Source organism: Protopterus annectens, chromosome 12.part0, assembly GCF_019279795.1.
Source record: "Protopterus annectens isolate FY-2018-M chromosome 12.part0, PAN1.0, whole genome shotgun sequence".
NCBI classification, from domain to species: domain Eukaryota; kingdom Metazoa; phylum Chordata; order Ceratodontiformes; family Protopteridae; genus Protopterus; species Protopterus annectens.
The window spans coordinates 922,711,759-922,735,433 of record NC_056746.1 but is presented as its reverse complement, the minus strand read 5'-3'; the positions used below and the strand labels follow the sequence as shown (position 1 = coordinate 922,735,433).

General features: G+C 44.5%; 1 protein-coding gene across 2 annotated transcripts in view; it reads right to left on the bottom strand.

The window, feature by feature from the left end:
- PTPN1 (protein tyrosine phosphatase non-receptor type 1) overlaps positions 1 to 23,675 on the bottom strand; it is a 1,504,923-nt gene that overhangs the window by 650,820 nt on the left and 830,428 nt on the right. The window lies entirely within an intron of this gene.

Here is a 23,675-nt window from a genome sequence, read left to right as displayed (position 1 = left end):
AAATACTGTTCAGCAAATTTGTAATGGCTTACAAGTGATTTTCTCTTAGAAGTGATGATGCTACCTTTGTAATGTATTCAGTGAAGGGCATAAAAATCCAAACAGCATCAGACTTCTGGTCTTCAAGTTCAAAAGCACAAGATTTTTAAGCGGCATGTCTGCATTACTCCAATATTCCTTCACAAAACATAGAAGACAGTGTGCCTGGGCAGGCAGAAATTTTTCATTTTCTTATATACCGAAGAATTCCAAAAATGAAGTAATTTCACAAAAATGCATCCGTCTCTGAAGCACATTTTGTAAAATTTCAACAATACAAAGATTTTACATTTCAACTGCAACAGAGGAATTTTAGCTGCCTTTTAGATACATTGATGGTAGCTGACTGCTGGCACTACTTAACTAATGAGTACTTTTGATTCACAACTTTTTGTACACACACACACACACACACACACACACACACACACACACACACACACACACACACACACACACACACACCATGCAATCAATACAGTTGCCTCCACATTGTTCCTAACTTCAACATAAGTTGTTATCAGGAAAAAAAAATCAGTTTCTAATGCAAAAAGTCATCGAAATGTATTTAAACAGGCAAGCACCATATACATACTGAAATACATGGACATACTTCACAAGAAAGTCTTCTCTTTACAGTGCACTAAAATAACAATTCCTTATAACTGCATGCATTGCTAATATGTATATACTTGTGCATGCATTTATTTATCTTACTGACTGACTGAATAATTGGTAGCTGCAAGATGGACTGATCACAACATGATCAATTTCAGACACAGGCCATGAAAGTACAATTGTTTAAGAACTCAAAGCTGCAGAAGTCCATATTACTGGGACTTCAGCCGCAAAAGAACCAACATTCAGCCTGACTTCCTGAGCTCAGCACCCTTTCCACAACAGGCTGGGCAGAAGTCCACCCATTAGGGACATCATTAGGGTTCATGTATAAAGCTGACGTCTGACCACACTATTTTAGATCTTTCTTGTCCAGCAATGGCAAGTCCAAAGGGTCCTAGTTAAGCAGTAACACAAGGACATCCTCTGGCCCAGAGACAAGCAGAAATAAGCCTCTTAAAAACTAACCAGGCCTGAACAGGTCAGAGGTCCATACAGGGGACTAAGGGGCAGTTAACAGGGGTAGGGTGCCCCATATCAGCCTATGACGTCCAGAAAAGGCAAGAAGGGATGGTGGGAGGTAACGTACAGTTGTATAAGAACTCACCATAACAGCAGAAGTTCTACTGATCATTACTGAGGTGTTCCAAACTTTTGAGTTATCTTACCAAATAACCTGGACATCTAGCCAGGGCACCAAAACCAGAACCCTCCGTAGAGTTACATGTCCAACATTATGACCAAAGCCTGTCGGTGTAAGGGTAAATAAGTGGCTAAAACTGTAAATCATCACACTATCTCCAAGCCAGTAAGTCTGAAGAGGCCTGACAGGTAAATTAAACTGGTCAGCTAAAGGGGGAGTGGCAGGAAAACCGTGATCCCCTTCAGTCCATGAGGAGAAAAGGGAGAAGAATCAGAAAACAGAGATGGTAGGGGGGATGGAGTACAGCAACAGGCATCAGTAGGACATCTACTGTCATGATAAATTGTTGCAGTATTCTAAACTGCTGGGTGATTCCAGCAGCTTAAGAAATGTGAAGGGTGGAAGAAAGGGAGACAGGAGAATTGTCTGCAATACGGAGAGGACTGACCTGTTGGAGGTGGCTCTGGATTTAGAAAAGTCACCCACTCTACAATGCTTGTTGAACTATGCACATAAGACCAAGTAGCTGCCTCTAAAATTGTGCTCGAGTCCATCCACTTGTAAAAGACTCAAAATGAGGCAACTGCTCTAGTGGAATGAGCTTTTGCTGGAGAAGGTAAGGATTTCCCATGAAGACTGAAGCAGAAGCAAATAGGTTTAGAAATCCAGTCAGCAATAGCTTGGGTTTCCTAATTTGGAATCTTTAAAAAGACAAACAAATACCTTTGTTCTTAACCAGGAAGAATTTGCGGTGTCTATGCACATCCCTTATCTTGTGGATTAAGGAAGAAAGTGAGCAAATTTATGGCCTGATTAAGGAACAATTCATTTACTACTTTAAACATGAAGGAGGGATTGGACCTTAAAGGCACAGTGTCCTTATGAAAAATAAGGAAGGCATGAGTTGGCAAAAGGCCCTGTAATTTGGAGACTTGTATGACATAGGTGAGAGCTACCAGAAGAATAGTTTTCCAAGTACAAAATTTCAGAGAGGCAGATGCTGCTGGTTAAAAGGAGGGAAAATTACTTTTTCCACAACAAATTTGAGGTCCCAATTGGGGGAACCGCTTTCCTAGGAGGTTTCATCTTTTAAGATCTGTTCTACTGGTAGTCTGGCCAGCAGCTGTGGGTCCAAAAGTAGGCACACTGATATGGCTGAAATGTTTACCATAATAGATATGTGTGCTAGGCTAGACTGCAAGAGCTCTCACAAATAAGGGAGGACCACTAGGGCATTAGGCTGAAGTGGGTCCTGATATTTAGGTTGATAACAAATAGTAAATTTTTTCCATTGTACTATGTAAGATTGTTTGGTAGCAAGTTTCCTTGCCTCTTGGAATATCTTAAGCACATCTTCAGAAAATTAGCATCTAAAAGGGATCAGAATCCTGTCATCCATAATGTTATGCTGAGGGAAGACAGGGAAGTCAAAGTAAACTTTATTGTCATTTAGGATTACACAAGCGCAGCCTAAATGAAATTCCAAGCATCAACTCACCAGAGAGTACATAGGATGCAAGGATAACAAGAACAATAGTATAACATTTCAATTTTAAAAAGATATTCAATACAAGACCCCAGGAGAATAAATAAACCAATAACAGCGAAAACACACAAGTCCCCTCAGACAGTCATAAGAAGTATACTGTACATAGCAGCATGACAGAGTAGGATTGCACATGTTGAGATTGTCCTCCTTTGCTCATCTGTATCAGACAAACAGCAGGCAATTGCACATGAATAAGAGAATATAATGCTACATTAAAGAAAAAAAAAAACAAAAACCAGCAAAAGACATTGCACACCAGCTGAACTATGTATTGTGAATGATTACTGACTAAATAATTGGTGGCTGGTATCAGAGTTTGTAAGTCTCAACACTGCTGGGTAGAACCTGTTTAAGTATCTGGTGGTCCTGCTGCTGATACTGCAATATTTCTTGCCCAAAGACATTTGTGTAAAGCAGCTATGTGCAGGGTGGGAAGGGTCACAAATTATTTTGGATGCGCATTTAATGCTTCTTGCTCCGAAGAGATCCTGGATTGATGGTAAGTCTGTGCCCATGACTTTTCCGGCAACTCGCACCACTCTCTGTAGAGTCTTTCTTTCTACTATTGTAATGTTCCCAAATCAAAATATGAAGCTACTAATGAGAATGCTCTCAACTATTTGATCCTTTCCACCTCTTCACCACTTATAAACAGTAGGTGTGTTGTTGACATTTTCCTGTGGTCTATAATGATTTCTTTTGTTTTATTAACATTCAGGTCGAGGTTGTTCTTAGCACACCAGTCAATCAATGAGTAGACCTTGTCTCTATAAGCTCTTTCATCCTCCCCTTTGATGAGGCCCACAACCGTAGTAGTATCATCTGCAAACTTAATGATGTGATTGGTGTTGTACTTTGCAGAACAGTCATGGGTGAGGATGGTGAACAACAGAGGGCTTAGCACACAACCCTGAGTATTATGCATCCTGAGGTACATAAAAGAGATGAAGTAGGGAGCCCTTCTGCTGCATGAGTAAGTCCACTGTGGAAGGAAGCTTCTGGTGATGGCACTTAGCTCAGCGGAACAGAAGGTGCAAAGTACAGTTTTGTACCTACCATAAATGTAGATATCCGATAGGTATGCATCTGCAGTCATCACATATGGGTTGTCCTGCCTCAGGCAGCCCTTCGGTCGGCCGGATTCCAAAGTCTGGGTCCGGCGTCGGCTGATGTCGCCCTTTCCCGGCGTCACGCCTGGGGTATAAAAGCGTCAGCCGACGCCATCTTCCTCAGTGTTTCTTGCCCCAGATGCCAGGTGCCCTCTAGGAAGGCTAAATTTGGAAAATGCAATAAAAAATCCAAACATTTGCAAATATATATATATATATATATATATATATATATATATATATAGTACAGTTTTGTACCTACCATAAATGTAGATGTCCGATAGGAATGCATCTGCAGTCCTTACAAATGGGTTGTCCTGTCGTCAGGCAGCCCTTCGGTCGGCCGGATTCCAAAGTCTGGGTCTGGCTTCGGCTGGTGTCGCACTTCACCCGACGTCATTGCGGCAGTTCTTCGGGTATAAAGGCATCAGCCGACGCCATTTTCCTCAGTGTTTCTTGCCCCAGATGCCAGGTGCCCTCTTGGACGGCTAAATTTGGATAAATGCCAAAGTTTCCAAATAGTAGAGAGCAAACACATAAAATAAGCATGTATGTACATATATACAAACAAATACACCATAATAGATCCCCCCCCAAGCTAGCTGAAGGTTGGCAAATACCCTAGGAGTACCTCAGAGGGGAAGGTGGGTGGGTAATCCTGACTGCAGATGCATTCCTATCGGACATCTACATTTATGGTAGGTACAAAACTGTACTATGTCCTTCAAGGCTGCATCTGCAGTCCTTACAAATGGGTAGAATACCATAGCTAAACTAGGGGAGGAGGAAAAGAGTAGAGATTATGGTGTAGTTAGGATCCCTTGCAAAACAACAGTGGCAAAACCTGCTCGGGATCTAGAGTATAGAGGTAAATTGTAATGCTTGGCAAATGTATGCACGGAGGTCCAAGTAGCAGCCTCTATAATGTCCTTGGTAGCCACTCCTCGTAAGAAAGCTGTGGTAGTGGCTGTAGCCCTTGTGGAGTGAGGCCTGATGTTCTCTGGGGTTTTCTTTCCATGGTAGGAGTAACAAAATCTAATGCAATTTCCTATCCATTTGGAGATTGTCTGTTTTGAAATTGGTTTTCCTTCCTTTCCTGTTGCATATGCTACCAGAAGCTGGTCAGTTTTTCTATTGGTTTTTGTCCTGTCCAGGTAGTAGCGTAATTGTCTATGTACATCCAAGGTATGCAAGAGTCTTTCTCCCCTGTTCTGTGGGTTGGGGAAGAATGTAGGTAGGTGGATAGCCTGATTTAAAGAGACTCTGGATACCACCTTAGGCATAAATTTAGGATTTGTTCTCATGGACACTCTATCTTGGAAGATCAGGAAGGGTTGCACTGCCATTAATGCCTGTAGTTCAGAGACCCTTCTTGCTGAAGTTATTGCCAGCAGGAAAGCAGTCTTCCAGGATAAGTATTGTAATTCTGCTGTTGCTGCTGGTTCGAAAGGGGGAAGTGTCAATTTTTCTAGCACAACGTTCAAGTCCCATGCTGGCAATGGAGGTTTCCTGGGAGGTTTCACATTTTTAATTCCTCTCAGAAACTGTCTGAGCAGAGGATGAGAGAAGACAGGAGGATCCAAGCTGTATTCTGCTGAAATAGCTGATGCATGTACCTTGATGGAAGAATAGGACAGGCCTGTATGGAAGAGCTCTGCCAAGTACTCCAGGATGTTGGCTATGTTCACCAGTGTCACATCTTGCCCTTTGCAGTACTCCAAATGAGATATCTTTTCCATTTTGCTGCATAATTCTTTCTTGTTGAAGGTCTACGAGCCTCCAGGATTATGTCTTTAACCCTTTGGGATAAATTTGGGTTAATTGCTGTTATGTAATGTTCCAGGCAGTTAGCTGCAGAGTCTTCAGGTTTGGATGCAGGATGTTGTAGTTGTTCTGTGTTAACAGCAATGGGATCAGGGGGAGTGTCCATATTTGTTCCCGAGACATGCTCCTCAGCAATGGATACCAATGTTGTCTTGGCCAGTCTGGAGCTATCAGAATGATCCTCGGACGTTCCTCTTTGGTCTTCAGAAGCACCTTGTGTATCAAAGGAAGTGGTGGGAATGCGTATGCTGTCAGGTTTTTCCAACTGAAAGATAGGGAGTCCACCTTCCAAGCAAGTGGGTGGTACGTCCTTGTGCAGAATTTCTTTAGCTGGTGATTGAGTGGGGATGCAAACAAGTCTATTTGTGGTAATCCCCATTCTCTTGTGATGGCTTTGAAGATGTCCGGATGCAGCATCCATTCGTGGGCATCTGTGGTAGTTCTGCTTAGTATGTCTGCTAGAATGTTTTCCTTCCCGGTACAAAATTGCTTGTAACTGAATGTTGTAGCTCAGAGCCACATCCCATAGGTCCAGTGCCAGCCGGCATAGAGGATATGAATGTGTGCCTCCCTGTTTGTTGATGTACCACATAACTGTGGTGTTGTCTGTCCTTATCATCAACTGATCTTCTTGGAGAAAAGGTCTGAATGACTGGATTGCCAATTTTACTGCCATCATTTCCTTTAGATTTATGTGCAGGTGCAGCTGGTCTTGAGTCCATAGGCCTTGAATGCACTTGCCCAGCATGTGTGCCCCCAACCGAGGTCTGAGGCATCTGTCGTGATGGTTTGTCTTGGTTGACTGTTGCAGAAGGGCAATCCTGTGTTTGATTGACAGGCCTGAGCCCACCATAGGAACTCTTGCTTCAGGCATGGGATTATTGGAATTTTGGTTTCTAGGCTGTGCTTGTGTTGGGACCACAAATTCTTTAGGTACCACTGTAGCTTTCTCATATGCAGTCTGGCATGAGGGACCAGTATTATGCAGGATGCCATGAAGCCTAGAGCGTGTAGCACTTTTCTTGCAGTTAGATGGTTCTGCTTTGTTAATGCCAAGAAGTAGAGAGGAAGTTGCTCTTTCTTTTCTGCAGTTAGGAATGCCATTTGTTTTGATGTGTCCAGTTCTGCACCCCCCTTTCAGAGGGGAGGGGGTTTTTAGTAGAAGTAGTTGCTACAGTTTTAGGGCCCTGGGAGATAGTCTCTGGATCTGCAAAAGGAGCCTTGTATAAATGGTGATGAGTGTCCGGGACCCTGTAGAACCTATCGGGCTTAGCAGGAGCCGGAGGTAATGAATCAGGAGTAGTGCAAGCATCATTAAATGCATCATCTACAACAGAAAGAACTGGAGGTATAGCTAAAGGCCTATGTTGTGGCAAATGTAGAAAGGTCCTAAGCCTTTTTCTGGAGTCTGAGAAATCTTGGCCCTGCCACTGAAATTGTTCCCTCATAGCATGCAAGGTTTCCCCAAAGGAAAATTCCTCAGGCGGAGAGGCTGAAGGGATGGACTCTTCAGCATCAGAGTCTTCGTAAGGAGAATAAGGAGCCTCAGGAGGGTCTGTATGTTCTGAGTCATCAGAGGAATCATCTGTGGATACTGGCTCACGGGGCTCTGCTCTAGGCCTCTTTTCTGGAGGAGGGAGAGAGGCCCTGTCTGGATGAGGCTGGGATCCACGAATTAAAGAGATAAGATAGTACAGTTTTGTACCTACCATAAATGTAGATGTCCGAACTGGATAGCATCTGCAGTCATAACAAGTGGGTTGTCCTGTCGTCAGGCAGCCCTTCAGTCGGCCGGATTCCAAAGTCCGGGTCCGGCTTCGGCTGATGTCGCACTCCACCCGACGTCATCTCTGTTGGTCTTCGGGTATAAAGGCATCAGCCGACGCCATTTTCCTCAGTGTTTCTTGCCCCAGATGCCAGTAGCCCTCTTGCAGGCTAAAATTTGGATAGATGCCAATGTTTCCAAATAGATAGAGGTAAACACAACAATAAGCATGTATGTACATATACAAAACAAATACACCATAAAAGACTCCCCCAACAGCTAGCTATTAGAAGGGTAAACACCCTAGGAGTACCACAGAGGGATGGTGGGAGGTAATCCTGACTGCAGATGCTATCCAGTTCGGACATCTACATTTATGGTAGGTACAAAACTGTACTATGTCCTTCATGGATGCATCTGCAGTCATAACAAGTGGGTAGAATACCATAGCCAACTAGGGAGGAGGATAAAGGTAGATTATGGTGTGTTTAGGATCCCTTGCAGTACAGCAGTGGCAAACCCTGCTCGGGATCTGGAATATAGAGGCAAATTATAATGCTTGGCAAATGTATGCACGGAGGTCCAAGTAGCCGCCTCAATAATTTCTTTGGTTGCCACTCCTCGTAAGAAGGCTGTGGTAGTGGCTGTTGCTCTTGTAGAATGAGGTCTTATGTTCTGTGGAATTGGTTTTCCATGGAAGGAGTAACAGAATCGTATGCAATTTCCTATCCATTTGGAGATTGTCTGTTTGGAAATAGCTTTTCCTTCCCTTCCTGTTGCATAGGCTACAAAAAGTTGGTCAGTCTTTCTGATATTTTTTGTTCTGTCCAAGTAGTAGCGTAGCTGTCTATGTACATCCAAGGTATGCAGTATTCTTTCCCCTCTGTTTTGTGGGTTGGGAAAGAAGGTAGGTAGGTGGATTGCCTGGTTTAAAGACACTCTGGATACCACCTTAGGCATAAATGTAGGATTAGTCCTCATGGACACTCTATCTTGGTGGAAGATTAGGAAGGGTTGCACTGCCATTAAGGCCTGTAGTTCTGAAACCCTCCTTGCTGAAGTAATTGCCAGTAGGAAAGCAGTTTTCCATGATAGGTGTTGTAGGTCTGCTGCTGCTGCTGGTTCAAAGGGTGCTAGTGTCAACTTTTCTAGCACAAAGTTTAAATCCCAAGCTGGTAATGGTGGTTTCCTTGGAGGTTTTACATTCTTGATTCCTCTGAGGAATTGTCTGAGCAAAGAGTGCGAAAAAACAGGTGTATCAAAGCTGTATTCTGCTGAAATAGCTGATGCATGTATCTTGATGGAGGAGTAGGACAGGCCTGAATGAAGAAGTTCGGCCAGATACTCCAGAATGTTAGGCATATCTATGTTTGGCACATCTTTTCCTCTTTCCGTACTCCAGATGACAAACCTTTTCCATTTTCCAGCATAGTTCCTTCTTGTTGAAGGTCTGCGTGCTTCCAGAATAATGTCTTTAACTCTTTGGGAAAGTTCTGGAATAGCTGCTGTTATGTGATGTTCCATGCAGTCAGTTGTAAGGTTTTAGGTTTGGATGTATGATGCTGTAGTTGTTCTGCGTTAACATCAAAGGCATCAGGGAATTGTCCACATATTGTTCGAGACATGCTCCTCAGTAGTGGGTACCAGTGTTGTCTTGGCCAGTTTGGAGCTATCAGGATTATCCTTGGGCGTTCTTCCTTGATTTTTAGTAGTACCTTGTGTATCAAAGGAAGGCGGGAATGCATATGCTGTTAGGCCTTTCCAGTTGAAAGAGAGCGAATCCACTTTCCATGCTAATGGGTGGAATGTCCTTGTGCAGATTTTTTGAGCTGGTGATTGAGAGGTGATGCGAATAGGTCTATCTGTGGCATTCCCCATTTCTTTGAGATGGTCTTGAAGATGTCGGATGAAGCTTCCATTCGTGGGCATCGAAGTGGTTCTGCTTAATATGTCTGCTAGGGTATTGTCTTTCCCTGGTACAAATATTGCCTGTAACTGGATGTTGTAGCTGAGTGCCAGGGTCCACAGCTCCAAGGTCATTCTGCATAGGGGTATGAATGAGTGCCTCCCTGTTTGTTGATGTACCACATGACTGTGGTGTTGTCTGTCCTTATCATCAACTGGCCCTCTTTGAGAAATGGTTTGAACTTTTGGATTGCCAGTTTTACTGCCAGCATTTCTTTTAGGTTGATGTGCAGTTGAAGTTGATCCTGTGTCCACAATCCTTGCGCATTTGTCCAGCATGTGTGCCCCCCATCCTAGGTCTGAAGCGTCTGTTGTGATGGTCTGGCTTGCTTGACATCTGCGAAAGGGTAGGCCTGGGTTTGACTGGCATGCCTGAGCCCACCATAGGAACTCCTGTTTTAAGCATGGAATTAGTGGGATTTCTGTTTCTAGACTGTGTCTGTGTTGGGACCATAAATTCTTTAGGTACCACTGTAGTTTTCTCATATGTAGTCTGGCAAATGGAACCAAGATTATGCATGATGCCATGAAGCCCAAGGCCTGCAGTACTTTTCTTGCTGTTAACTTGTTCAGTTTTGTTAGTGCCAAGAAGTATAGAGGGAGTTCTTTTTGTTTTCTGTAGTCAGGAATGCCATTTGTTTTACTGTGTCCAATTCAGCCCAAGAAAGTCCTTGTTTGGGATGGTATTAGCCTTGACTTTTGTAAATTGACTGTGTATCCCAGTGCTTGTAGCAAGTAAATGACCCTTTGTAAATCTGTTGTCAGCTTGCTTTTGTTGTCCCCTTGTAGTAGGCAGTCGTCCAGGTATGGGTAAATTTGAATTCCCTGAAGTCTGCAATGGGCGATTACTGATGCCAGGCATTTTGTGAATACTCTGGGCAGTAGATAAGCCAAAGGCAATGCTGAGAATTGATAGTGCTCTGATCCTGCAAGAAATCTGAGGTATCTTCTGCAGATTGGTCGAATGGGGCGTGCAGGTATGCCTCCTTGAGATCTAGAGTTACCAGCCAAGACTCCTTGCCCAGCATGGAAGAAGTTGCTGTAGGGTCAGCATTTTGAATTTTGGGACAATGATGTATGTATTTAAGGTGGACAGGTCGAGAATTGGTCTCCAACTTTTTCCTTTCTTGGAACTAAGAATAGTCTGGAGTAGAACCCCTTTCCTTGCTCTGCTGCTGGCACTCTTTCCACAGCTCTCATGTTTGCTAACTCCATTATCTGGCGTAGAGCCTCTGTTTTTTGATTTGGAGGTAGATTTGGCATTCCTCTTTTGACTGGAATAGTGTGGAAGTGAAACCGGTAACCTTGATCTATGGTTTGTAAAATCCACTTGTCCTTTGTTATGTAGTGCCAGTTCTTTGAAAATAAGGTTAACTTTCCGCCTAGAGGAGCTGCTATTTGTTCCCTGGTAGGCGGGTTTAGGGTTAAGTCACTGTGGTTGTGTTGATGTAGTGGCAGTGGCCGTGTCTGTGCCTCTGTTGTTACCTTGCCACTGTCTTCCTCTGTAGGCACCTCCTCTGGATTGGTTTCTGCCTCTGGAGCGTCTATTCCTGCCCCTTTGAAATTTTGTGGAGTCAGGAAAGGACCAATTTTGGCAGGCCAGTTCCTGCTAAACCTTGGGGTTGAACCTGCAAGAAATCTTTAACAGTTTGAACAGATTTTGCCTTTTCTTCCATTTTCTTCATAACCTGCTGGGCAGATGTACCAAACAAACTTGTCTTGTCCATAGGAGCATCTAGCAACTTAGCTTTAACATGATCCGGTAAAGCTTGTTCCTTTAGTCATGCATGCCTTCTTATCACTGTGCCTGTCATGGCTGATCTAAATGAAGCCTCCAGTGCATCATAGCCACATTTTAAGGAATGGTTGCTAACCTGTTGTATGTTATTTACCATATCTAATACATATTTCTTATCAAGAGATTCATCAGTGGTTAGTTTTTTAGTTAACTGATCCAGCATAAAACTCTTGGTATTGTATCATGTGAAACTGACAGTTTAAAGCTCTAGCTGAGAGAGTAGCTGAAGTGTAGACCTTTTTACCCCATCTGTCTAATGACCTTGCTTCCCTTTCAGAAGGAATAGGGTTTTAGCTATGGTCGGCTACTGCCTTGGGGCCCTGGGATATAGTTTCTGGGTCTGCAAGTGGAGCCTTGTAAAGGTGGTGATGAGTATCTGGCACCCTGTAAAATCTGTCTGGTTTGGTAGGGGCTGGGGGTAAAGAATCTGGGCGGAGCAAGCATCATTGAAAGCATCATCCACCACAGAGAGAACAGGGGGTATAGCCAAGGGCCTGTGCTGAGGGAGGTGCAGAAAGGTCCTAAGTCTTTTCTGGAGTCTGAAAAATCCTGTTGCTGCCATTGGAACTGTTCTCGCATGGCATGCAAAGTTTCCCCAAAGGAAAACTCTTCTGGTGGGGAAGCAGCTGGGATGGATTCTTCAGCATCAGAATCTTCAAAATTGGAGAAGGGAGCCTCTGGCTGGTCAGTTATGTCTGATTCATCAGCAGAATCATCAGAGGACACTGGCTCGGGGGGCTCTGCCCTAGGTCTCTTCTCTGGGGGCTGAGAGGCCCTGTCTGGGTGAGATTGAGATCCTCTAATTAAAGAAATTAAATCTTCTGCCAAGGTAAGCATTTGAGAACTAGAAGAGGGCCTGGATGGGGTGGTTTAACAGGCACTGTTTTAGTAGTCTTGGCAGCTTTAGCCCTGGCGAAGGCCTTAATGGACATGGCTGCTGGAGGCCTAGCAGCACCACGTGCTGGGGTAGAAACATCCAAGGGGATGGTGTCTGATAAGTCAACCACCGTAGTGGGTAAAATTTCTGAAGTCGTTTCAAGAGTTGTAGCAGGGGCCTCAGTTGTAGGAATAGGTTCAGCTGTACTTTGTTCAGTTTTCTCGGTTTCGGCGAAACCGAGACACTCTGATTTGCTTGACCAAGGTTTCGGCGAAACCGCGGACCCGATGTGTCGGTCTTTATCTTTGCGTTTTTTGCCAGATTGGGTAGTCGGAGGATCCGGCGGCATAATGTACGCAAAATCAGAACCGAAAAACTGTTCTGCGAACTCCGACCGGCGCCTAAGCGTTCGTCGGTTGAAGGAAGCACAGGCGAACAGGCTGCTACGTCGTGGGCTGGGCCTAAACAAGGCAGACAGTAAGAGTGGAAATCTTTATGAGGTATTTGTTTCCCACAGTTTAAACAATTGTTAACTTTTTCTGACATCGGCTGAGGCAAGAAAGAGTCCCCAGCGGGTACTTAGCTTTAGAAGTCTTGAGTAGTATTCGGTAGAAGTAATCTCTGGATCCGACCGACCGGCACTTGCGAACAGCTTCTGCTTGAGCGCCCGGCAAGAAAGACTGGGGAAAATGGCGTCGGCTGATGCCTTTATACCCGAAGACCAACAGAGATGACGTCGGGTGGAGTGCGACATCAGCCGAAGCCGGACCCGGACTTTGGAATCCGGCCGACTGAAGGGCTGCCTGACGACAGGACAACCCACTTGTTATGACTGCAGATGCATCCATGAAGGACATCCGGCACCGGGGAAACCTCCGGGACCGAAGTACGCGGTAAAGCGGTGTTGTCGGCCTGGAGCGGTTGAATTACCACCTTCGAAGAGACCGATGCACTCGCGGAAGGCTTAGGCGTGGTATCAGTGGACGACGCGGGCCGAGGAAGTCGGTCCCGGTCCTTGCGTTTTTTTGGAAATATGTGCTGTCGGTTGTTCCGACGGCATGATATAAGCGTAATTTTCGCCAAAAAAGTCTTTGGCAAATTCTGCCCGGCGCCTGAGTGTGCGCTTATTAAAGCAAGCACAGGCCAAGACGTCATGGTCTGGGCCCAGGCAGGGAAGGCAGTAAGAATGGAAGTCCTTATAAGCTATTTGTTTACCACAAGACAAACAATTATTAACCTTTTCAATTTTTTCTGACATCGGCTGAGGCAAGGAAAAATGTTCCCCAACGGGGTACTTAGCTTTTTGATGACTTCGGTAACAGAAAACACAGGAGCTGACCGACCGGCACTTGCGAACTGCTTCTGCTTCGGGCACTGCGCGGCAAGAAAGACTGAAGAAGATGGCGTTGGCGGATGCCTTTATACCCCAGCCGCTCTGACGTCGGGGAAGAGGCGACATCAGTCGACGCCGGACCCAGACTTTGGAATCCGGCCGACCGAAGGGCTGCCTGAGGCAGGACAACCCATATGTCAGGACTGCAGTTGCATTCTTGAAGGACATCTTGTCTGGGCACAGAGGCCTCCCAGATCTGCAGCCACCATCTGGTTTGTCCTGGAATCTTTTCCTAGGCATTTTCTTGGCCTTATGAGAAGTCCTAGGGTCCCTGCAAGCAAAGACAGTGAGTTTTGCAGGGTAATTCCTTTGGTATCTTGGCAAAGAAGTAATAAAGATCTGTCTGCAGTCCTTCATAATTTAATCTTGCTCCTACAATTGTTTAAAAAGACTGGCAGCATCCAATCCAAACAAAAGGTACTTGTTTAAAGGAGAGTCTATCTGTTTTGCCTTAATACTTTCTAGAGGGAGCTGAAAACATAACTAAGCATACCTCCTCACCATAGAACTTGTAGCAACTGACCTGGAGGGAGGCGTCCACTGCATCATAGCTGCATTTAATGCTCTGCCTAGATATTTGGGAAGCCTGAGCCACCAAAAATAAAACATGTTGTTTACTGGTAGGTTCCTCAGGAAGTAAACTGTTTTATTTAAATTGCTGAGGATGGACAATAAGGAGTCTGCTAATTCAGAGCTCTAAAGGCCATAGACGAAGATGCATAAACCTTTTCTCCACTGTTCATTGCCCTGCAGTTTTTTTCTGAAGAAAGAGCATTGACAGCAGGTACTAACTTAGAGGGCTTGTCTATCGGCATGGAAAATACAGACAGGACTTTTGTACAAAAATTTCAGAATCTCGGGTACCTTGTAAAACCTGTGAGGCCTTTCAAGTGCTGGTGCTGGGAGTCCTGTGCAGTAGAAGAGGATTCAAAGGCATCCAGGAAAGCCTCTAGAACAGGAGTTGAAGTTCATCTGTTTAAATTCCTATTCAAAATGCTTCATTATATTAAGAATAGTTTCTTCAAACAAAGCTTCTTCAACAGGGGAGACTGAGAATGGGAATCTTCATCAAGGGAGTCTGGAGAATGGGAATCTTCATCACCCGAGGCCACTTGACCAGGCAAATGGATTTCGGATGAATAGGACATAGACTGCTCATACAAGTCTGATTCATCTTCATCATCTTCAGTAGTAGTGTGTAACTGTCTCTTTTGAGGAGTGGAAGGAGAAACAGTAGTAGTAGTGGCAGGTCCTGCAAAGGAAGGTGGTAGAGTGCCATTATGACCTTAAATAGGCCCTGTGAAAAATCCATCCACTCGTTTTCTTTGGACATCTGAGGGGAAAGAGCATTTCTTTTTTCACTTTTTTTTTTGTACATGGGATGTCCACTTTGACTAAAAGTGACAGTTCTGACTTCTGAAGAATCTCAATGATCAATGCAGGAATTTCCACTCGAATTAGGATCGGTGGTATGCCTTTGGGTCCTTCAAAATTAAGTGGGGCATCCCTTGCTCACCACTGTCAGCAACTTCAGTCATTTCAGACATGTGTAGAATCTCAGAAGCCATATCAGCCTCTGGGAGGGTCCAGATAGTGGAAGTCTGAGTAGTTGTGGGTGTACTGCAGATTCTGAGACCTCTGTGTATATGTCAGGGAGTTCAAATGGGCATCATTATTATCAGGCCTAGGCCTCTTAGAACTTTTTCTTGTGAACGAGTGAGACATCAAGGGTAGAGGGGTCTGCTATCTTTGCTTGGTCAATGTGCTTAAGATGCTAAGTTTCCAAGTAGGAATTAACAGATGAAAGTCTCGTTCTTAGGGTTTTAGAACAAACAAAGTACAGTTTTGTACCTACCATAAATGTAGATGTCCGAACTGGATAGCATCTGCAGTCATAACAAATGGGTTGTCCTGTCGTCAGGCAGCCCTTCGGTCGGCCGGATTCCAAAGTCTGGGTCCGGCTTCGGCTGATGTCGCACTTCACCCGACGTCATCTCTGCTGGTCTTCGGGTATAAAGGCATCAGCCGACGCCATTTTCCTCAGTGTTTCTTGCCCCAGATGCCAGTTGCCCTCTTGGAAGGCTAAATTTTGGATAAATGCCAATGTTTCCAAAAAGGTAGAAGGCAAACACAAAAATAAGCATGTATGTACATATATACAAACAAATACACCATAACAGACTCCCCAGCTAGCTATTAGGAGGGTAAATACCTAGGAGTACCACAGAGGGAAGGAGGGAGGTAATCCTGACTGCAGATGCTATCCAGTTCGGACATCTACATTTATGGTAGGTACAAAACTGTACTATGTCCTTCATGGATGCATCTGCAGTCATAACTAAATGGGTAGAATACCATAGCCAACTAGGGAGGAGGAAGAAAAATTATGGTGTGGTTAGGATCCCTTGCAGTACAGCAGTGGCAAACCCTGCTCGGGATCTAGAATATAGAGGTAAATTATAATGCTTGGCAAATGTATGCACGGAGGTCCAAGTAGCAGCCTCAATAATGTCCTTGGTTGCCACTCCTCGTAAGAAAGCTGTGGTAGTGGCTGTAGCCCTTGTAGAATGAGGCCTTATGTTCTGTGGAATTGGTTTTCCATGGTAGGAGTAACAGAATCTTATGCAATTTCCTATCCATTTGGAGATTGTCTGTTTGGAAATTGCTTTTCCTTCCCTTCCTGTTGCATAGGCTACAAAAAGCTGGTCAGCTTTCTGTTACTTTTGGTTCTGTCCAGGTAGTAGCGTAACTGTCTATCTACATCCAAGGTATGCAGCATTCTTTCCCCTCTGTTTTGTGGATTGGGAAAGAAGGTAGGTAGGTGGATTGCCTGGTTTAAACACACTCTGGATACCACCTTAGGCATAAATGTAGGATTAGTTCTCATGGACACCCTATCTTGATGGAAGATTAGGAAGGGTTGCACTGCCACTAAGGCCTGTAGTTCCGAAACCCTCCTTGCTGAGGTAATTGCCAGTAGGAAAGCAGTTTTCCATGACAGGTGTTGTAGATCTGCTGTTGCTGCTGGTTCAAGCGGAGGAGTGTCAACTTTTCTAGCACAAAGTTCAAGTCCCATGCTGGTAATGGTGGTTTCCTAGGAGGTTTTACATTCTTGATCCCTCTGAGGAACTGCCTGAGTAGGGGATGTGAAAAGACAGGTGGATCAAAGCTGTATTCTGCTGAAATAGCTGATGCATGTATCTTGATGGAGGAATAGGACAGGCCTGTATGTAGAAGTTCTGCCAAGTACTCCAGAATGTTAGCAATATCTATGTTCGACACATCTTTTCCTCTTTCAGTACTCCAAATGACAAACCTTTTCCATTTTCCTGCATAGTTCCTTCTTGTTGAAGGTCTGCGGGCTTCAAGGATAATGTCTTTGACCCTTTGGGAAATATCTGGGTTAGTTGCTGCTATGTGATGTTCCAGGCAGTCAGTTGCAAGGTTTTTAGGTTTGGATGCATGATGTTGTAGTTGTTCTGAGTTAACATCAAAGGCATCAGGGGTATTGACCACATTTTCTCCCGAGACATGCTCCTCAGCAATGGGTACCAGTGTTGTCTTGGCCAGTTCGGAGCTATCAGGATTATCCTTGGACGTTCCTCTTTGATTTTCAGTAGTACCTTGTGTATCAAGGGAAGAGGTGGAAATGCATATGCTGTCAGGCCTTTCCAGCTTAAGGAGAGAGAATCCACCTTCCATGCAAGTGGGTGGAATGTCCTTGTGCAGAATTTTTTGAGCTGGTGATTGAGTGGGGAAGCGAATAGATCTATTTGTGGCATTCCCCATTTCTTTGTGATGGCCTTGAAGATGTCCGGGTGTAGCATCCATTCGTGAGCATCCGAGGTGGTTCTGCTTAACATGTCTGCTAGGGTGTTCTCTTTTCCCGGTACAAATATTGCCTGTAACTGGATGTTGTAGCTGAGAGCCAGATTCCAAAGGTCCTAAGTCATTCTGCATAGGGGGTATGAATGAGTGCCTCTCTGTTTGATGATGTAGCACATGACTGTGGTGTTGTCTGTCCTTATCATCAAATGGCCTTCTTTGAGGAATGGTCTGAATTTTTGGATTGCCAGTTTTACTGCCAGCATTTCTTTTTGGTTTATGTGCAGGTGCAGCTGGTCCTGAGTCCACCATCCTTGTACGCATTTGTCCAGCATGTGCGCCCCCCATCCTAGGTCTGAGGCGTCCGTTGTGATGGTTTGGCTTGCTCGAAAGTTGTGGAAGGGTAAGCCTGGGTTTGACTGGCATGCTTGAGCCCACCATAGGAACTCCTGTTTTAGGCATGGGATTAGTGGGATTTCTGCTTCTAAGCTGTGCCTGTGTTGAGACCATAAATTCTTTAGGTACCACTGTAGCTTTCTCATATGCAGTCTGGCATGTGGGACCAAGATTATGCATGATGCCATGAAGCCCAAGGCCTGCAGAACTTTTCTTGCTGTTAGTTTGTTCTGCTTTGTTAATGCCAAGAAGTAAAGAGGGAGTTCTTTTGTTTTTCTGCAGTTAGGAATGCCATTTGTTTTACTGTGTCCAATTCAGCCCAAGAATGTTCTTGTTTGGGATGGTATCAGCCTTGACTTTTGTAAATTGACTGTGTATCCCAGGGCTTGTAGCAAGTAAATGACCCTTTGTAAATCTGTTGTCAGCTTGCTTTTGTTGTCCGCTTGTAACAGGCAGTCGTCCAGGTATGGATAAATTTGGATTCCCTGCACTCTGCAGAGGGCGATTACTGATGCCAGGCATTTTGTGAATACTCTGGGCGCAGTAGATAAGCCAAAGGGCAATGCTGAGAATTGATAATGCTCTGATCCTGCAAGAAATCTGAGGTATCTTCTGCAATTTGGTCGAATGGGGACGTGCAGGTATGCCTCCTTGAGATCTAGAGTTACCAGCCAACACTCCTTGCCCAGCATGGGAAGAAGTTGCTGTAGGGTCAGCATTTTGAATTTTGGGACAATGATGTATGTGTTTAAGATGGACAGGTCGAGAATAGGTCTCCAACTTTTCTCTTTTCTTGGTACTAGGAAGAGTCTGGAGTAGAATCCTTTGCCCTGTTCTGTTATTGGTACTCTTTCCACAGCTCTCATCTTTGTTAATTCCGTTATCTGCTGCAGAGCTTCTATTTTTTGATTTGGAGGCAGGTTTGGCATTCCTCTTTTTACTGGTAAGGTGTGGAAGTGGAACCGGTAGCCTTGGTCTATGGTTTGCAAAATAAGGCTAACTTTCCGCCTAATGGTGCTGCTATTTGCTCCCTGGTAGGCAGAGTTAGAGCCAAGTCACTGTGATTGTCCTGTTGCAGTGGCAGTGGTTGTGTCTGTGCCTCGGTTATTGCCTTGCCACTGTCGTCCTCTGTAGGCACCTCGTCTGGATTGATTTCTGCCTCTAGAGCGTCTATTCCTGCCCCTTTGGGATCTTGTGGAGTCAGGAAAGGACCAATTTTTGGCAGGCCAGTTCCTGCTAAACCTTGGGGGCTGAACCTGTAAGAAATCTTTAACTGTTTGTACAGATTTTGCCTTTTCTTCCATTTTCTTCATTACCTGCTGGGCAGGTGTACCAAATAGACTGGCCTTATCCATAGGAGCATCTAATAGCTTTGCTTTAACATGATCCGGTAAGACCTGTTCTTTCAACCATGCATGTCTTCTTATCACTGTGCCAGTCATGGCTGATCTAAATGAAGCCTCCAGTGCATCATAGCCACATTTTAAGGAATGGTTACTAACCTGTTGGATGTTATTCACCATTTCTAATACATATTTCTTATCTAAAGATTCATCAGAGGACAGTTTTTTAGTTAACTGATCAAGCATAAACTCTTGGTATTGGATCATGTGAAACTGACAGTTTAAAGCTCTGGCTGAGAGAGTAGCAGAGGTGTAAACTTTTTCCCCATCTCTCTAAGGACCTGGATTCCCTTTCAGAAGGAATAGGGTTTTTTGCTGTGGTCGAGGCTACTGCCTTAGGCCCCTGGGAAATAGTTTCGGGGTCTGCCAGTGGGGCCTTGTTTAGGTGGTGATGAGTGTCTGGCACCCTGTAAAATCTATCAGGTTTGGCAGGGGCTGGAGGTAAAGAATCAGGAGCAGTGCAGACATCATTAAATGCATCATCCACAACAGGCAGAACAGGAGGTATAGCTAAGGGCCTATGTTGTGGTAAGTGCAGAAAAGTCCTAAGCCTTTTTCTTGAAACTGAGAAATCTTGTCCCTGCCATTGGAATTGTTCTCTCATGGCATGTAAGGTTTCCCCAAAGGAAAATTCCTCTGGTGGAGAGGCAGCTGGAATGGATTCTTCAGCATCGGAGTCTTCATAAGTAGAAAAAGGATCCTCTGGCTGGTCTGTAATGTCTGAGTCATCCGCAGAATCATCAGAGGACACTGGCTCGGGGGGCTCTGCCCTAGGTCTCTTTTCTGGGGGCTTAGAGGCCCTGTCTGGGTGAGATTGGGATCCCCTAATTAAGGATATTAAATCTTCTGCCAGAGTCAGCATTTGTGAACTAGAAGTGGGCCTGTGTGAGGGAGGTTTAATAGGCACTGATTTAGCAGATTTGGCTGCTTTTGCCCTGGCAAAGGCCTTGATAGACATGGCTGCAGGGGGTCTAGCAGCACCACGTGCTGGGGTAGAGACATCCAAAGGGATGGTGTCTGATAAATCACTAGAAACCACAGTTGTAGGCAAAATTTCTGAGGCCGATTCAGGTAAGGTAGCAGGAGCCTCAGTAGTAGTCATGGATTCGGCTGAAGATTGACCAGTTTTCTCGGTTTCGGCCAAAACCGAGACACTCGCGGCTTGCTTAACCGTGGTTTCGGCCGACACAGCGGACCGCGAGTGTCGGTCTTTTTCTTTGCGTTTTTTAACAATTTGGGTAGTCGGAGGATCCGACGGCATAATGTACGCAAAATCTGAGCCGAAAAACTGTTCAGCAAACTCCGACCGACGTCTAAGCGTTCGTCGGTTGAAGGAAGCACAGGCCGAACAGGCTGCTACGTCGTGGTCTGGGCCTAAGCAAGGCAGACAGTAAGAGTGGAAATCTTTATGAGGTATTTGTTTCCCACAAGTTAAACAGTTATTGACTTTTTCTGACATCGGCTGAGGCAAGAAAGAGTCCCCAACGGGGTACTTAGCTTTTAGAAGTCTTCGAAGTAGTATTCCGTAGTAGTAATCTCTGGATCTGACCGACCGGCACTTGCGAACAGCTTCTGCTTCGGGCGCCACGCGGCAAGAAAGACTGAGGAAAATGGTGTCGGCTGATGCCTTTATACCCGAAGACCAGCAGAGATGACGTCGGGTGAAGTGCGACATCAGCCAAAGCCGGACCCAGACTTTGGAATCCGGCCGACCGAAGGGCTGCCTGACGACAGGACAATCCATTTGTTATGACTGCAGATGCATCCATGAAGGACATCTTACATATTACACAATTTTTGCAGTTATGCACTGCACCTAGACAGAAAAGGCACTAGAAGTGGAGATCATTGTAGGGAATCATAATACCACAATCACACCTTCTTGTGTTAGTTGATATCTAATAGAGCAACAAACACAATACAACTGATAAATATAAAGGAAGGTTCCCTAATGGGGGCACTTATCTGAACCAGTGAAGGCCAACTGCATTGACAACCACTTGCAGAACAGACAAACTGATGTGAGACCTGCATTCCAACTAGTGTGAAGATAATCTGAGGATTTACTCTCATACATCTACTTATGCCTGTGGACTTAGGTCATATGGACATATGGCCCTATGGAAAGTTTTGGCTTTGGTATTCTGTCCGAATCTTCAGGGCATTTGGTGAATAAACCAACAGTTTGGAATACTGCAAAAGTGGTCTAAGGAAGGACATCCAGTAATACCAATAGTAATATACTCGAACATCTATTATGGTAAGTCCTTACATAGCCATGTTACGCCCTTCATATACATCACTATTGCAGCAGTCCTTACTACTAGGACAACTGTTGGAACTCATAAGGTGTTGGAGGAGGACAGATGAGAAGAAATGGGTTGCAACACATGAACTGAAGTACCAAACCCAACCCTTGCTCTTGGAAACAATGCCTAGCAAAAAGCATTTGCAGAAAGTTTGTACTGAAAGTGGAATTGTCTAGAAACTTACCATAACAGAATATGTTGAAGTAGATCATTGTTGCAGTAGTATTAACTACTGGGACTTAGCCACAGGCATCTCAGAATCCTTCTCCCTACGTACAGTGGAAATCCTCCAAATGGGATAGCAGTATGCTCCCAGTCTAAAGTCAACATCCACTATTAGTTTTCTTGCCCAGAGAAGATACAAAGGCCCTTAAAAAGGAGTAAAAGAGCCAAAGATGGATACACAGCAGATGAAGGGAAAAAGCAAAGGAAGTCTTGACCTGCTCAGGAAACTAGGATAGAAGAAATAGGCGTACTTGAATAATAGACCTGTGGCCCTAGAAAAGGAGAAATATACCCTACCCCAGCTCAGGATAGCTACAATCCATGGAGAAGTGCAAAGTGGTGATTGTAAGAGGTATGTAATTACTGCAACAGTGATCTACTCAAATATAGATTCATAGCCTGTTACTTGGCTAACGACCCGGGGGGGACTTTCTAAGCCTAGCCAAGTTTTCCTGAAAGAATAATGATATCCTGTATCCAAATAGGAAATTGAGAGCCAGGCATTTATAAGTTACCTCTGTGGTTGCAGGTCTGGTGAAAATTTCCATCCACTTGTCTAGGTTGTGCTTAAACTAGGTAAACAAACTCAACTATTTGCTCTCCATGAGAATGGATTGCTGACAGGATGCAAACGTGCACTCTTCGGAACGCAGACACACACACACACAGAAGACACAAAAACACACACACGCACACAGACAGACACACATGCACACACACACACACACACACACACACACACACACACACACACACACACACACACACACACACACACACACACACACACACACACACACACACACACACACACACACACACACACACCAGGTGACTGCAGTGAGATTAAAAACCCTACCTAACTAAATAGAACTCAGTGGTTAATGCAAGTGCCATGTACTACTGTGACAGCTATACCACATTCTTTGTTTAGATCACTGTTAAGTAGTTTTATCTGCTAGGATGTTTGCCCAGAGTTTCAGATTAATAGGGATGTGGCTTCATAAAAGTTGTTGTCTCTTTCATTTTTTCCCGGTTAGGGGTCGCCACAGTGGAACTCCGGTCCGCTAATGATTAGTAGTTGATTTTTACGTGCCGAGTTACCAGCCCTGATGCACAACCTTCAACGAAGGTACGCCCATTCACGCATGTCTGTACGCAGAAGACGCTCTAGCTGAGAAACAAACCGAACTGCGTCTTACTGTGGCCTGGAAATGCAAGGCAAGGTTTATTATTCGGGTTTGCATGTAGCATGTCCTGAAGGACAGCCATAGCAAAAACCTACTCAGACCTTCAATCAACGTCCAGTTTATAATGCGTTGAAAAGTGTGAACAAATGTCTAAGTATCTGCTTCCAGAATATCTTGAGTATTAATCACCTTAAGGAACGCTCCACTTCTGGCTGTACCCCTATGGAAGAGTAACAAAACTGAATACACTGTGCAAGCCATTTAGATACAGTCTGTGTAAGCACTGCTTTTTCTCTTTCTTTGCAGAAGAAACACACTGGATTTTCTATAGTTCTTAGTGATGTGCAAATAATATCTTAACTACCTGTGCACATCCAATTTTTTATTCTTTATTTTGTGGTGTAGGAAAGAAAACTTGTACCTGAATAATCTTGTTAAAGGAGAATTTGGTCAACTTTCAGCATGAGAAATGCATTTGCCCTCAAGTTCACTCCATCCCTATTGAAGACTAGAAAGGATCCCTTGTACATCAAAGTTCGTTGTTCTGACACCCTCCTGACGTAAGTGATTGCTACAAGCAGCACACTTTTCCCTTGCCAAAAATTGTGTGGGTGTTGTGACTGCTGGCAAAAAGGGGAATGAGCAAGCTGTTTTCCAAGACATAATCTATGTGGAGTGGGGGTGGGGTGTTCTTCTTTCCATGAGGGTTTTAAATGAAGTAGTCTTCTAAAAAACTGTTACACTAGC